Source organism: Ailuropoda melanoleuca, chromosome 1 (assembly GCF_002007445.2).
Source record: "Ailuropoda melanoleuca isolate Jingjing chromosome 1, ASM200744v2, whole genome shotgun sequence".
Classification (NCBI taxonomy): domain Eukaryota; kingdom Metazoa; phylum Chordata; class Mammalia; order Carnivora; family Ursidae; genus Ailuropoda; species Ailuropoda melanoleuca.
Window position 1 is genome coordinate 156,485,735 of NC_048218.1, and position 13,989 is coordinate 156,499,723.

The following is a 13,989-nucleotide window of genomic DNA, read 5'->3' on the forward strand; positions in this document are numbered from 1 at the left end:
CTGGAAAAATCCATTTTAGTCACATCTAATACCTACCATTGAGGGAGCAGCTGGGCGGCACCCTCCTTATATTTCCTCTATTCATTGGAATAACTGTGGGCGTGAAGTATATAAAGGACATAGCTTATCTTCAGGGCAGTTTAGTAACCTTCCCAACGTTACTCAATTTAGTAAATGATGAGCTGAGATTTGACCAACTATGAAACCTGTGGTCTTTCTTTCAGGCCACCGAGTCTCAATCTTCCAGGGTAACAAGAAATGTTGAAGCCGAATTAGAACTTTCTCCTTTCATTATTAGCTTTAAACAGCATTAAAATATTCAAGAAGAGAATATGTCCGGGACTCGGAAGACATTGAAAAAAACCTGAAAATCAAGCTCACTGGTTCCAAAGACTTACAATATAAATCAGAATGCAAAACACAAGCAAGCAACGTCCGTACCCTGAGGGGGAGGTACGAAGAACGCCCAGTGAAGTCAACATTTTCCCTTCTGACTTGGTGTGCGATGTTTGTGGAAGTTAAACACTGGCTTAACTTTTAAGAAGCTTGAGCTCTATCAACTTCTCTAAGTCATTGTGTTTACAGTTCAAATATCCACCCAGGGGAAAGTTAGCAGTACTTTCTCAAAATGTTGTCTGGTTTACAGTAACTAAAGCACCCCGTTTACATACACAGAGTACAAGGTTCACTTTTCATTGTACATTCCGTGTGTCTTGACAAATGTATAAGGACATGTGTCCACTGTAACAGTATCGTGCAGAATTGTTTGACTGCCATAAAAATGACCTGTAAACCATGTACTTTAGTGGACACTGATTGGTTCACTGGTTTTTAACAAATGTACCGCACTAATGTAAGGAGGTAACAATAACAGAAACGGGGCGGGGAACACTGTGGAAACTTCCTGTACTCTGTGGTCAGTTTTTCTGTAAATCTAAAAATGTTCTAAAAAATAACTACAAAAAAAAGAAGGAAGGAAGGAAGGAAGGAAGGAAGGAAGGAAGGAAGGAAAGTTTAGTGGAGTTAAGATTCAGTGTGGCAAACCACAAAGACCTGAGTTCAAATCCTGTCAGTAACACTTTTATTTTATTTTATTTATTTATTTATTTTTTATTTATTCGACAGAGATAGAGACAGCCAGAGAGAGGGAACACAAGCAGAGGGAGTGGGAGAGGAAGAAGCAGGCTCATAGCAGAGGAGCCTGATGTGGGGCTCGATCCCGTAACGCCGGGATCACGCCCTGAGCCGAAGGCAGACGCTTAACCGCTGTGCCACCCAGGCGCCCCTCAGTAACACTTTCTAACTGGTGGGCTGTGAACTTGCTTTCTCTGAGTTTCAATCTCTTTACATTTAAAGTGGAGAAAATAAAATCTACTTCAAAAAGTGCTCTTTTTTTTTTTTTTTTTTTTTAAGTTGCCTGGAACCGCCTGCAGCCGACTGCCCTGGCCCGTGTGTTCGAGTGCCGATCCCAGAGCTTCTCTGCGCATTTACAGACACGCAGGCCTGGTGCGTGTCGTGCTGCATTTCTAAGCAGCTCTTCACTGGAAAGTGAGAAACAGCCAGTAATAGACTTATTCCCTCACCGTGGGATCCCACGTTTCCTTTAGAAAACAGCACCTTTCCCTTAAGGGAAAGGTGCTCTCTCTCTCTCTTCCTTACTATGAGTCCTAAACATTATAAAACCAGAGGGTTGGAAAGCCAGTACAATGTATGCTGTTCGGCATACAGTAACAATAACGATGGCGGCCACCGCCCGGGCAGTTACGACGGGCCAGGTACCGCTCCGGATCTATACCTGTGCAGTTACATGGTGAATCCTCACGAAATCTCGTGTCGCTGATGCTGTGAACTTCAAACCCATTACACAGATGAGGAAACAGAGACCCAAAGTCAAAGTCATGTCACTTGAAAATGATAACAGCCAAAACAAACCCACAGGCAGCCCGCCTCCATAGGCTACACTCTTGAACGCTGCAATTCTTTTTTCATGAAAAATCATTTAAAGCCAAAGCCATTGAAACCCCATACATATGTACATCACTAGGGGACTGACTGGGGAAAGAAATTCTCCAAACAATGAAACGCAGAGGTGAAAAGTGAAGAAGCTATCACTGAGCTGAAAGACAAGATCCACGATGTGGGTAATGTGCAGCCTTTATGTTTAAAATCAATCTCTATTTTCAAATTGAGTTTGGGGAGAGCTTTGTGTTCTGGGAATTTAGACTTTGGTTGTCAGAAATTTTTTCCCAGTCTGTCATTTGATTTTTGATATGCTTATGGTATAACTTGTTTTTATCTTCTGTACTTGAATTACTTTTCCATTTTACAGTTCTTGCATTTTGAATCATCATTAGAAAGACCTTAAAGCCCACTTCAAAGAGGCAAAGAACTTCTCCCAATGTTTTCTTCTGGCGCCTTCAGAGTTTCTTTTGCATATGGGATTTTTTCATAAATTTTTAGCTTATCGTGAAGTACAGGTGGAGGCATGAAGGAGCTCAGTATTTTCACAACACCCATTATTAAACTGCCTTCTTTGCTCTTCTGATACCAGGTGCCTTCTTCATCACAAATTGAATTCTCTTACGTATTTTGGACTTTTTCGGGATTTATTTTGTCCCTTTGGGACCATGTTTTTGATTTACAGGCAGCTAGAGTCTTTGCCTTTGTACTCAAATATTATGTCAGTCCCGCAGATAAATTTATGGCCTTTTAATGTACCGTGTTATTGCCAACAACCCTCATTGTCCTGGGGAAGTTACAGAAGCAGTTTCAGAAGCAGCCACATCTAGGGAAACACGGTCCCTGTTGATAAAGATATTGTGACCATCCGCAAATGAGATTTTTTACTTCCTAGCATTCCGTCTGCTCCACTGTACAGGTACTCCTTGGAAACTAGCAGGCCTGAGGACTGGGATTAAGTTCACGCTCTCTGCAGCCCCAAAGAGAAAGTGTACTCCCTCTGTCCATTCACATCGCCTTGGCATTGCGTAAAAGTGCAGGACCAAAATCAAATGTTCCGATTTTCTAGACTCCTGACTTGGTGTGCGCGTCTGCTGTTGGCTTCCAGGATCTGCACACATTCCCCAGGAACCACAGCACCAAGGGCAGCTTGACTCGGGCATCTGGTGAGAATGCCGCAGGGGTTATTCCAGCCGAAGTCACTTTTCATATCACAAAGCTCCTGCATAGGCCACGCCGTGACCCCGGGTCCCTTTAATCCTCTAGAAAGCCCCGTTTGGAGGGGATAGACTTTCTGACCGTTTTTGAACTTCGCAGACTCCGTGTCAGACCTCTGGTCTCAAGTTACAGGTGCACAGTGGGATAAAGGCAGCAGGAGAGCTGGGCCTCAGACCTGTGTAGGACTGGGCCAGTGCTCTTGGCTCAGTCTCTGCGCTGCGTTAAGCTCCAGTAACCCGCGTGAATGCGTGTGTGTGCTTTTTTGGCCTGAGCAGCTGGGAGGAAGGGGGCCAGCCACAAATTAAATTAGGAGGTGTAAAATGCTGTGGGAAGAAAAACAAACCAAGATGGCAAAAACAGGTGCCAAAAGGCATTTGTTCGCAACTCCATCAAAATTTCATTTCTTTGTGTATGATCATCTGCTAAGCTGCATTAGGGAAAATTTCATGCTTCTCTGACCTTTTGATGTCCCGAAGAGAAAAAGAAGTGACACCTGTTGCCAAAAGACTCTTCCGAGAGAGTAAGTGGGCTCTGCTCTCCAGTAATCTCAAGTGCTCCTCTCTTCCACATTGTGTATGGATTTAAAGGTTGTGTTCTTGAGAACCCAGCCTCTTCAGGGGCTAATTGGACAGTACCAGGGTCCCTTTATTGTAATTTTCCAATTTATTTTCTGAGGATTATCTCTTCTTAAGGCCGAACTTTTTTTGTTGCACTTTAGGAAGATGCAAGCTCGCATCACAATAGAACTGACTCGTTCCTCAGAGTCCAAAGCATCTCTCAGGTGCCCCCGATGGTCCATGAATTCTAGGTAGGAGACCCAAAGGGTGACATTTCTAGAGCACAGCCACATGACCCCATCGCACAGTGAGCCCAGCCTGCAGGTAAACACCGGGTTGCAATACAGCCACTAGTGACCATTCTGGGGCTCCCCTCACATTTGCTGGGGAAACTACAAATGCCGCAGTTTCCCCCTGAATTGTTCTAGGAGGCGTCTCATGTGTTCCTTATCCTGGTCTTCTCTGGCTCGTTGTGTTGTGCTGATTAATGCCTTTTTAAGGTACCACATGGCAGCAAGGTCCTCATTGTCACATCTCTGTGCCAAGATTTTAAACCCCTGAGCTCCATGCTGAGGGGCTGTCTCTTGCTGAATTTATCTCCGGGACCATAGCTCAATAGAAATCAATTAAACTCCGTAGATTGAGGTTCTCTCCCTTCACAGAACCAGCATGAGAGGCTGGCTGTAAGAACCAGCTGCAGAAGGACTGAAGGAACCGAATCATTCATTTCTTTACCGCTTCCTATTTCGTGCTGCTCCATCCACATAAGAAAATCCCCCAGAGTAATTTGTAAGCTCCGCAATAACTCAAAATAGAAATGGCTCTGCAAAGGAATGTGTAGACATCTTCTAGAAAGCCTATCTCCTAACAGGTGCAAAGTCTCAAAAGAAAAACAAATGACTAACGAATGACTAGGCTAACAGGAAATGATTCCCAAAAGAATGCCCGTGGGAAGAGCCAGGGTCCAGAGCACTGCTGGGCCTCGTCCATGAGAGCTACGCTTGCCAGGGGGTGTTCACAGGTGCCCAAGACGCGCTCTGTTCTTCACAGCCGACAGCACGCCAAAGCTTCTCTGGGGAAGTGAGGAGAATTTATCTTGGCTCCCTCTCTGAGCTACACGCTCTTGCTTACCTGGGTCCTAAATAATCGCCCTATGGCACTAAGGTTTCACAGAAGTTTAGGAAAGGCCTCTCTCTGAGACGCTGCCCTCAGCGTTGCTATTCCTTTCAGATCACTAGGGGCAATGTTATCTGAGCTAGTTTCTAACCCAGACTCCCTCTTCCTCTAGGAAACATTCTCTTCCAGAGGGTTCTGAGGGCCTCTGCATACATCCATTTTATGTGCCTGAAAGCACATGCATTCAAGAATGAGCACAGCTGAGGCTCCAGCTGGTCTATGTTCCAGAAGGATTTTGTCAACGACAGGGTCACAGAGCCGGTGGGTTATAGAACTACTACTCTAGCCATGAAAGTCTTATTACATTGTCCTTTTTAATTTTCTTTTCCTTCACTGAATAGTGCCTCAGTCCATGAAATAGTGCAAGTCAATTACAAGTAGGAGCAGTAATCAGGAAGGGACAAGGCTCACGACAGTTAATAAAGGATTGTCTTTCCCCATGATTACTCTTCAGCAGAGGGATTAATTAGTATATTCCTTAAAAACTGTTTTCTATGTGCCCACTTCAGACAAGTGTAGTTTTGGTGCGATGTGTGATCCTGTTGTAATAGGAACCTAGACCTGGTATCTAATCTCTGGTATATTATTAAGTACTTGATCGTAGGTGTCATTTAAATTTTCCTCTGACTCCTCAGAGGTAACTCCTATACTTCATATAAATTTTAGGTAAAATGGAAGTAACTATCTCCTATGAACTTACAGACACCCAGAGGATGAATGAGCTTCTATACAATATTTCTGTGCTTTAGGGCAAGAGTATGAAAAGTATCTTGATTTCCCTTTCCCAAAGTATGATTTTACTTTTCCTGCTTTGCCCTCCCTTGTAAACTGTATTGAACAGGCATCTGCCATACTTGGGTTGCTGGCCATACCTATGACCTCTATCAGAAATCTTGCCTCTGGGGGCGCCTGGGTGGCTCAGTCGTTGAGAGTCTGCCTTTGGTTCAGGGCATGATCCCGGCATTCTGGGATCAAGCCCCACATAGGGCTTCTTTGCTGGGAGCCTGCTTCTTCCTCTCCCACTCCCTCAACTTGTCTCTCTCTCACTGGCTGTCTCTGTGTAAAATGGATAAATAAAATCTTTAAAAAAAAAAGAAAAGAAAAGAAATCTTGCCTCTGATGCCCACTAAGAGAATCAGATGTAGGCAACCATGCTCGATACCAGAAAGCACTGTTGTAGATGACTGGACAAAGAATGGCTCCTGACCCAATGCTGACTTCTGATGTGGTTTGTCCTAAAATCCACACCCATTAGGAGTGCCCAAAACAGGATGTTGATTGGGTGAATCAATCAAATCCTCTCTCCTGGATTGAACACAAAGCAAAAAAGAATGGGAATAAATCCCGGAAATGTAGGATACCATCAGTTGAACTAACGTATAGGCAAGTGGAGTCCAAGAAAAAGTAAGAGAACAAGAAATAAGAATATATGAAGATACTTTTCCAAAAATAATGAAATACATAAATCCACAGATCCCAGAAGCTCTGATAAGTGTTGTAAGTAAGCAAGGTGAAAATAGCATGCATGCACACAGGCATATGCACACACAAAAATCTAGACAGAGCATAGTTATACTGCTCTAAAGCAAAGAAAATAATCTTGAAGGCAGCTAGCAAAAAGAAAAAAAGATGCAACATACACAAAAAAAGAATTATATCAGACTTCTCATCTAAAACCATGCAAGACCAACAGAGTGATGTATTTAAAAAAAATCATTAATTGACTTTTTGTTGGTAGTTTTAGATTTACACAATTAAGAGGTTATACATAGAGCTCCATATGCCCACCCACTGCCCACTTCACCCTCCAACAATGCACCCAGTTTTCCATTAACATACATCTTGCATTAGTGTTAAACAACTGTTACAAATGCTTATTGCTATACAATAGTTAATGTAGTTATAATTATTACATAATGTACATTATTTATATTAACAATGTAACTATGTAAACTATGGACTACAGTTAATGCAGTCTATGGACTACATGGACTGCATTAACTGTAGTCCATAGTTTACATTAAGGTTTACTCTTTGTATTGTGAAGTTTTGTGGGTTTTGACACAAGTGTAATGACATTTGTCTGCCATTTGTTTTATTAAGAATAGTTTCCTCATTCTAAAAATTCCCTTTGTTTCACCCATTCATCCCTCCCTCCCTTCCCACCTCCCAAACCCCTGACAACTACTGATCTTCTCACAGTCATGGAGTAGCATATTTAAAGTACTGATGGGGAAAAAAGCACAGTCAACTCACAATACTATGTCCAGTGAAAATATTGTTCAAAAATTAAGGTGAAGTTAAGACTTTTGTAAACAACAAAAACTGAGAGAACTCAATGGCAAAAGATGTGTACCACCATGAATGTTAAGTCAAAGTTTTTCAGGCAGAGTATTATCACTAGATAAAAACTTAGATTGCACAAACGAAAAGCACTGTAAATGGTAAAAATGAACCTAAGTATAAAAGATATTTTTTCTTGGGGTGGCTGGGTGGCACAGTCGTTAAGCGTCTGCCTTCGGCTCAGGGCGTGATCCCGGGGTCCTGGGATCGAGCCCCACGTCGGGCTCCTCTACTAGGAGCCTGCTTCTTCCTCTCCCACTCCTCCTGCTTGTGTTCCCTCTCTCGCTGGCTGTCTCTCTCTGTCAAATAAATAAATAAAATCTTTTAAAAAAAAGATATTTTTCCTTGTTTTTAATCAATTTAAGAGATATTTGACTAAGGTAAAGTAATTAAGAGTTTAACTGTAGGGCTTATAACATATGTAAAAATAAAATATACAGCAAAACAACAATAAAGGAGGAATTGGAAATATATTGTATGATTCCTACAGAATACATAAAATAATATATTATTTTAACTTTTTTTAAGTTGTATATTTAAACTTTAAATTTAAAGTTGTATATTTTAAACTTTAAAAGAATCACTATTTAGAGAGGTAAGGCTAAAAGTCACTGGGAAATACAGAATGGATTCTTAAAAATATTCAATCCAAAAGAAGAGGAAAAAGGGAATAGAGAATAAATGGAAAAAAATAGAAAACAACTAGCAAGATGATAAATTTAAATTCAACAATATTAATAATTAAAGTAAATTTAAATGGTTTAAACATCCAGATTAAACGGCAGAGATAAAAATACAAACAAACCAACCAGCAACAAAAGAGTCAACTATGCCTTGTGAACAAGAAACTTCCTAAAACAGAAGTCAACACACTATGGGCTCATGGGTTACGTCTAGCCTGGAGTATGGTTTTTTTTTTAAGGCCTTGTTAATATCAGACAAAGCTGACATCAGAACAAAGAATATCAGGAGGGATAAAGAGAAACATTAGGCAATGATAAATGGGTGAGTTCATCACATAGACATAAATATCTTAAATATGCATGAGCAAAGCTTCAATAACATGAGGCAAAACTTAATACAACTAAAAGGAAACAGAGTCACAGCTGTACCTGGAGACTTCAACACTCCTTTCTCAGTAATTGACAGACAAAGCAGAAAAAAGAAAAATAGTAAAGATGTAAGCCTGAACGCTACAAAGAATTTAACCAAACAAAGATCTAACCAACAATGATTATCTACCCAGGAACAACAGAACATACATTCTTTTCAAGTACACATGAAAGAGCCACCAAAAGAGTTCACATCCTGGTCACAAAAAAAATCCCAACAAAGTTAAAAAGAAGGGAAAGTGTAAAAAGTGTGTTCTCTAACCCAAATGGAAAGAGACTAGAAATCAATAGCCCATATGTTGAAAAATCCCAAAATGTTTAGAAATTAAATATATGTATAAGTAACCCATGGATCAAAGAAGGAGTCAAATAGAACTATCTTTTGAACTGAATGAAAATAAATAGAAAACAATCCCAAATTTATGGGATGCAACTAAAGCACATTTAGAGGGAAATTTATAGTATTAAATGAATATATTAGGAAATCATCTGAGCTTCTACTTTAAGGATCTACAAAAGGAAGAGGAAATAAACTAAAATCAAGCAAAAGGACACACATAAAGATAAAAGCATGAAAAAATAAAATGGAAAACAGCAACAGAAAAAAATCAATGAAATCAAAAGTAGTTCTAATAAAATTAATTAAACTCTAGCCAATCTGATGGGAGAAGGAGATAGGCAGAGGAGGGAGAGGAGGGAGGGGAGGAGAGGGAGAAGAAGACAAGACATAAACTCCCGATATCAGAGATAAAATAGAAAATTCGTATGTATCATACGTATGTTAAAAGAAAAAGAATAAAAAAGACATTATGACAATGAATTTCATAACTTAAATCACTGGTTCTCAGCCTACAGGGGGCTGAGAGAGACAGAGAGACATTTTGGGTTGTCACAACTGGTGGGCTTGCTCCTGGCATCTAATGAATAGAGGCCTGGGATGCTGCTAAACATTTTATCATGCAAAGGACACACTCCCACAGCAAAGAATTATCTACCCCAATGTCACTTTGGTTAAGAAACCCCGACTTAGATGAAATGGACAAATTTCTTTAAAGATGTCACCTACCAAAGTTTTCTCAAGAAGAAACAAATATAGCGGAATAATACTGTATCTATAAAAGACACTGAATTCACAGTTCAAAATTTTATCTTATTTTTTTATTTAAATTCAATTAACATATAGTGCATTATTGGTTTCAGAGGTAGAGGTCAGTGATTCATCAGTTGCATATAACACCCAATGCTCATTACTACATCACGTGTCCTCCTTAATGCCCAACACCCAGTTACCCCATCCTCCCACCCCCCTCCCCTCTAGCAACCCTCGGTTTGTTTCCTATGATTAAGAGTCTTATGGTTTGTCACCCTCTATGATTTTGTCATTTTATTTTTCCCTTGAATGCTGACACCAACTGGTATACAGCAATACAATTCTGTGCTAATCATCGAGAGTTAACATCTCATTCTACAGGTTCAAAGGCAGTCTCCAACAAGACTGCCCTTACTCCTGATGCCAGTCACACTTGGGAGTGGCCAGGCCACTTGTACCTCTGATTAACTGGCTATGCGCCCAGGGGTTCCCACAACCTCTTATTTCAATAGTTCACTAGAACTACTCACAGAATTCAGTAAAGCATTATAATTTGATTGATTACAGTTACTATAAATGATACAAATCGGGACAGTCAAATGAAGAGACAAAGATGGTAATGTCTGGGAGGTTCCACCATGCAGAGTTTCCTTAACCCCCTTGCCATGGAATCAGGGTGGGTCAAGCTCCTAGCACAATAATGTGTTTGTTGTCCCACCAGGAAACTCTACTGAGCTTTCATGTCCAGAGTTCTTATTGGAGTTTCATGACAGAGTCATGATTGATTGGATCATTGGCCACATAATTGAACTCAATTTCCAGTTCACCCCCCCCCCTTTTTTTTAAAGATTTTATTTATTTACTTGATGGAGAGAGAGAAAGCACAAGCAGAGGGAGAGGGAGAAGCAGGCTCCCCACTGAGCAGGAAGCCCAATGTGGGGCTCGATCCCAGGACCCCAGGATCATGACCTGTGCTGAAGGCAGACACTTAACTGACTGAGCCACCCAGGCACCCCTCCAGTTCTCCTCTTCTCACCAAATGTCCCAAACCTCTTAATCACGTGATTGATCCTTCTGGTGAGGAGCTCCCATCCTAGGTCAACTCATCTTAGAATTAACTCAGGTGATCTAAAGCGCTCAGGAATAGCAAAGACACCCCGGGGCATTACATGGGAAATTCCACTGATTTAGTCTACCAGGGTCAGGAACCAAGACAAGAGGCCAAAATATTATACTACCATGTTTATAGTAGCTTTATTTTTAATTACTGAGGACTTGAAATAAGCTGGTGTCCGTCAACTGATGAGTAATTTGGTTGTCCATACTATGGCCTATTATTAACTATAAAAAGGATGAGTTATTGATACATGTCACAACATAGATGATTTCAAAACCCATAAAAATTTTTTACGTAGTCATTGTAAATGTAGTAACTACCTACACAACACTGTTTTATGATCTGAAGCATGAGAGGAATAAATCCCTTTTATAAAGCCATGATAATTTTATTCGGTTCTGGGTTTCGCCATCCTCAGTACTATGGATGTTTTAGACCAGAGAGCTCCTTGCTGTGGGGTGCTATAGGATGTTCAGCTACATTCCCGTCCTCTACTCATTAAGATGCTAGTACAACTTCTCGGGTTCCAACAATCAAAAATGTCCAGAGACCCCCAACCGTTCCACAAGGAGTAAATTCACCCCCATTTGAAAACTATTAAATTAGTCAAACACAACTTTTACATTTTCATAATCTTAAATGTTCTGTGGAGACAAAGATAACTTACTTGATCCATTAAATCAGCGTAGGAAATTCATGACATTCAAGTAAGGCTTTTCATAGGAAAACATATCCAGATTTTATAAAAATTAGAAACTTTAAAGTAATATTACTTTTTATCCTAAGGTGAAGACATATTGTTGTTTTAAACCCAAACTATTAAAACTGTCTAACTTGTCCAAGTATTTACTTGTTAGTAATATTTTGACTTTTTCTACATTTATATACCTAATTATTAAAACAAGGTCTTAGCACTGTTCTTCTTCTATTTGATAACTTACACATGTTTTTGTTTTTTTTCTAATCTTGCATCCCAGCAATCTAGGCCACTAACTTAAAGAATGACTGACCTCTTCTACCCCACCTCCTTCAGCAAGTACTGGAGTTTCCTTAAAGAACTAGCAAACTTATCCACTGGTTTTGTTTTTTTGTTTTTGTTTTTTTACTTTGCCTCTAAAACTTATTTGGTTCTTTTATTTTAAACTTATATTAAGTCCTACTTAGTCTATTTATGCAATCAGAATAGGAGCTTCATTAAATTTAAGACTTTATAATCTAATTCATCAATTATGGAGATAAGCAAAGGTATACAAGTCTACCAGCAAACACATTTGGAAAATATTTCATAATCATGTAATAAAAGAATGTTATCGAACTCTTGAGCAATCTAAGAAACTGGAGGACTTTAGAGCTAGATTTCTTCCTATTTCAGTATATATGTGTATTTAGTTTTTGACACAAAGATCTCTTTCCTATCTTCATCTGGTTCATTGTGGGGTTGTTTGTTCTTAAAGAAATAAGAAAGAAAAAAATCAGGCTAGCCAACATCCTTCAGGTTGCATAAGAAGTCATGAAGCTCCTGACAAGCCAAATAATCTTTCTCTCAATCTGCAATCCCGTTCTATCATACACACATACTCCATGATGTAACTGTTATAAAAAAACAAGGAAAATTCTTAAGTCTCAACTCTTACCCTAAAAACAAATGATACTAATTTTAATTTTTTATAAAAATCTTTTTTGCATTCTCCCATATGATGGTTAATCTGTATTTTTATATTAGATATCCCAATAGCGCTTATAAATGATCAATTTTTATGCCCACTTAATTTCCAGAAGTTGAGGGGAAAAAGTGGGTGTATGTCAGCCACAAATATTACAATTTGTAAAAGGCTTTTTTCTTTTCCATTTACACGCACAAACACATGACAAGCAGCCTTGCTTTTACAACTGAAACCTGAATCAAAAATAAGGAACAAAACTTACCAATTCATTCTAACAGCTTTGTAAGGAAGGAGTTCAGAGACAAGGACTGCAGGAAGTCACTTTCTTTCCAACATGCATGAAAACTTTCTTCTTGAATTTGTTTCTAGCCTATAGTACTATATGAATAAGACAAACAACACAGAGGATTCTCCTGGCAGAAGGAACACCTGTGGGCTGGAACGTGACTGTCTTCATTTCACAGGTGGGACCAGCTATCGGCCTGACTCAACCTATGTCTGAAATGCCAGTAAGATATTAAGAATCCCCAAGACAGGCAGACAAACAAAAAAGACAAATGACTGCTTGATAATCAGATCAGAAAGCAAAAACCAGCCTCCCAACATTGCTTCTATCAGTGGACAAATGAAGCAGCTGTGCACTTAATCAAAACCAGAACCTGACTTGACCAAGACCCAGAAAAAGAACCTGAGAGAAAGAAAAAGAAAACAGTCAGCAGGAGCAGAAGCTCTAATTGTGGAATGAGGCTCATCCGTGAACGCGGAGTCAGCGCATTAGGTGAATCACCTGGGCATCCCAGTGGGGTTCTCACCTGTCAAAGAAAAACGCAAGAAACAAGAGCATTCTGGGAAGGCATTTACTTGAAAAGACTGCAAGGGAATTTTCAGGCTCTAGGACTGGCTCATAAAATAAAAAGACAACAGTTTTTTGAAAGAAAAAGATCCCACATTATCAGTGTTAGCAAGTTAATAGCCTGATTGTGGCAATTTTCTCATACAATCATTCATCTCACATCTTTCAAGAAAAACCCCGTTTTCTCTCTCAAGTTGCAAAATCCCTTTCTTCCCCCCGCTCTCCCCTCAACTACGGGATGCTTCCTTAAATAAAGACAAGGTTAAATATTTGGTTTTCCTGTCCCCCCCCCCCCCGCCGCCCCGCCTTTCCCCTCCTTTTAAGGCAGAGCTAGACATCCCCTTTACATTCTCCCTGCAAAGCAAGCCACAGATTTGTTGCGTGTTTGCTTATGGAGAAAAGACAGTCTCTGTGAATGATCATAAGTCGGTGGTTCTCAACTGGTGGCAGTTTTGCCCCAGACATCATGTGGCAGTATCTCGTGACATTCTTGGTTCTCATAACTGGGGGTGAAGGGTAGCGCTACGGGAATTATCTAGTGGGGAGAGCCCAGGGTTGCTGCTAAACACCCCATCCGGCACAGGACAGCTCCCACAACAGCTTAAAATGTCACTAGCGCTTCTGAGAGCTATGGCACAGATTAAAATCAGATCACCACAGCTGAGATTTCCAGCCTGCGCGTTTACCCGTTGTGAAACTTAGGATAAATTACTCAACCACTATATGCCTGATTTCTCCCATCTATCAACTAATCTGTACCTATATAGAGAAACACTAAATAACCGTTATGGGAATCTTTATTGGAAATAAACATACCTGTTCCTCCAGCTTCTTGGATTGCAGTATATATCCATATCAGCATCACTTGATCTTTTTCCCCTTTTATCTACATCTAAATTC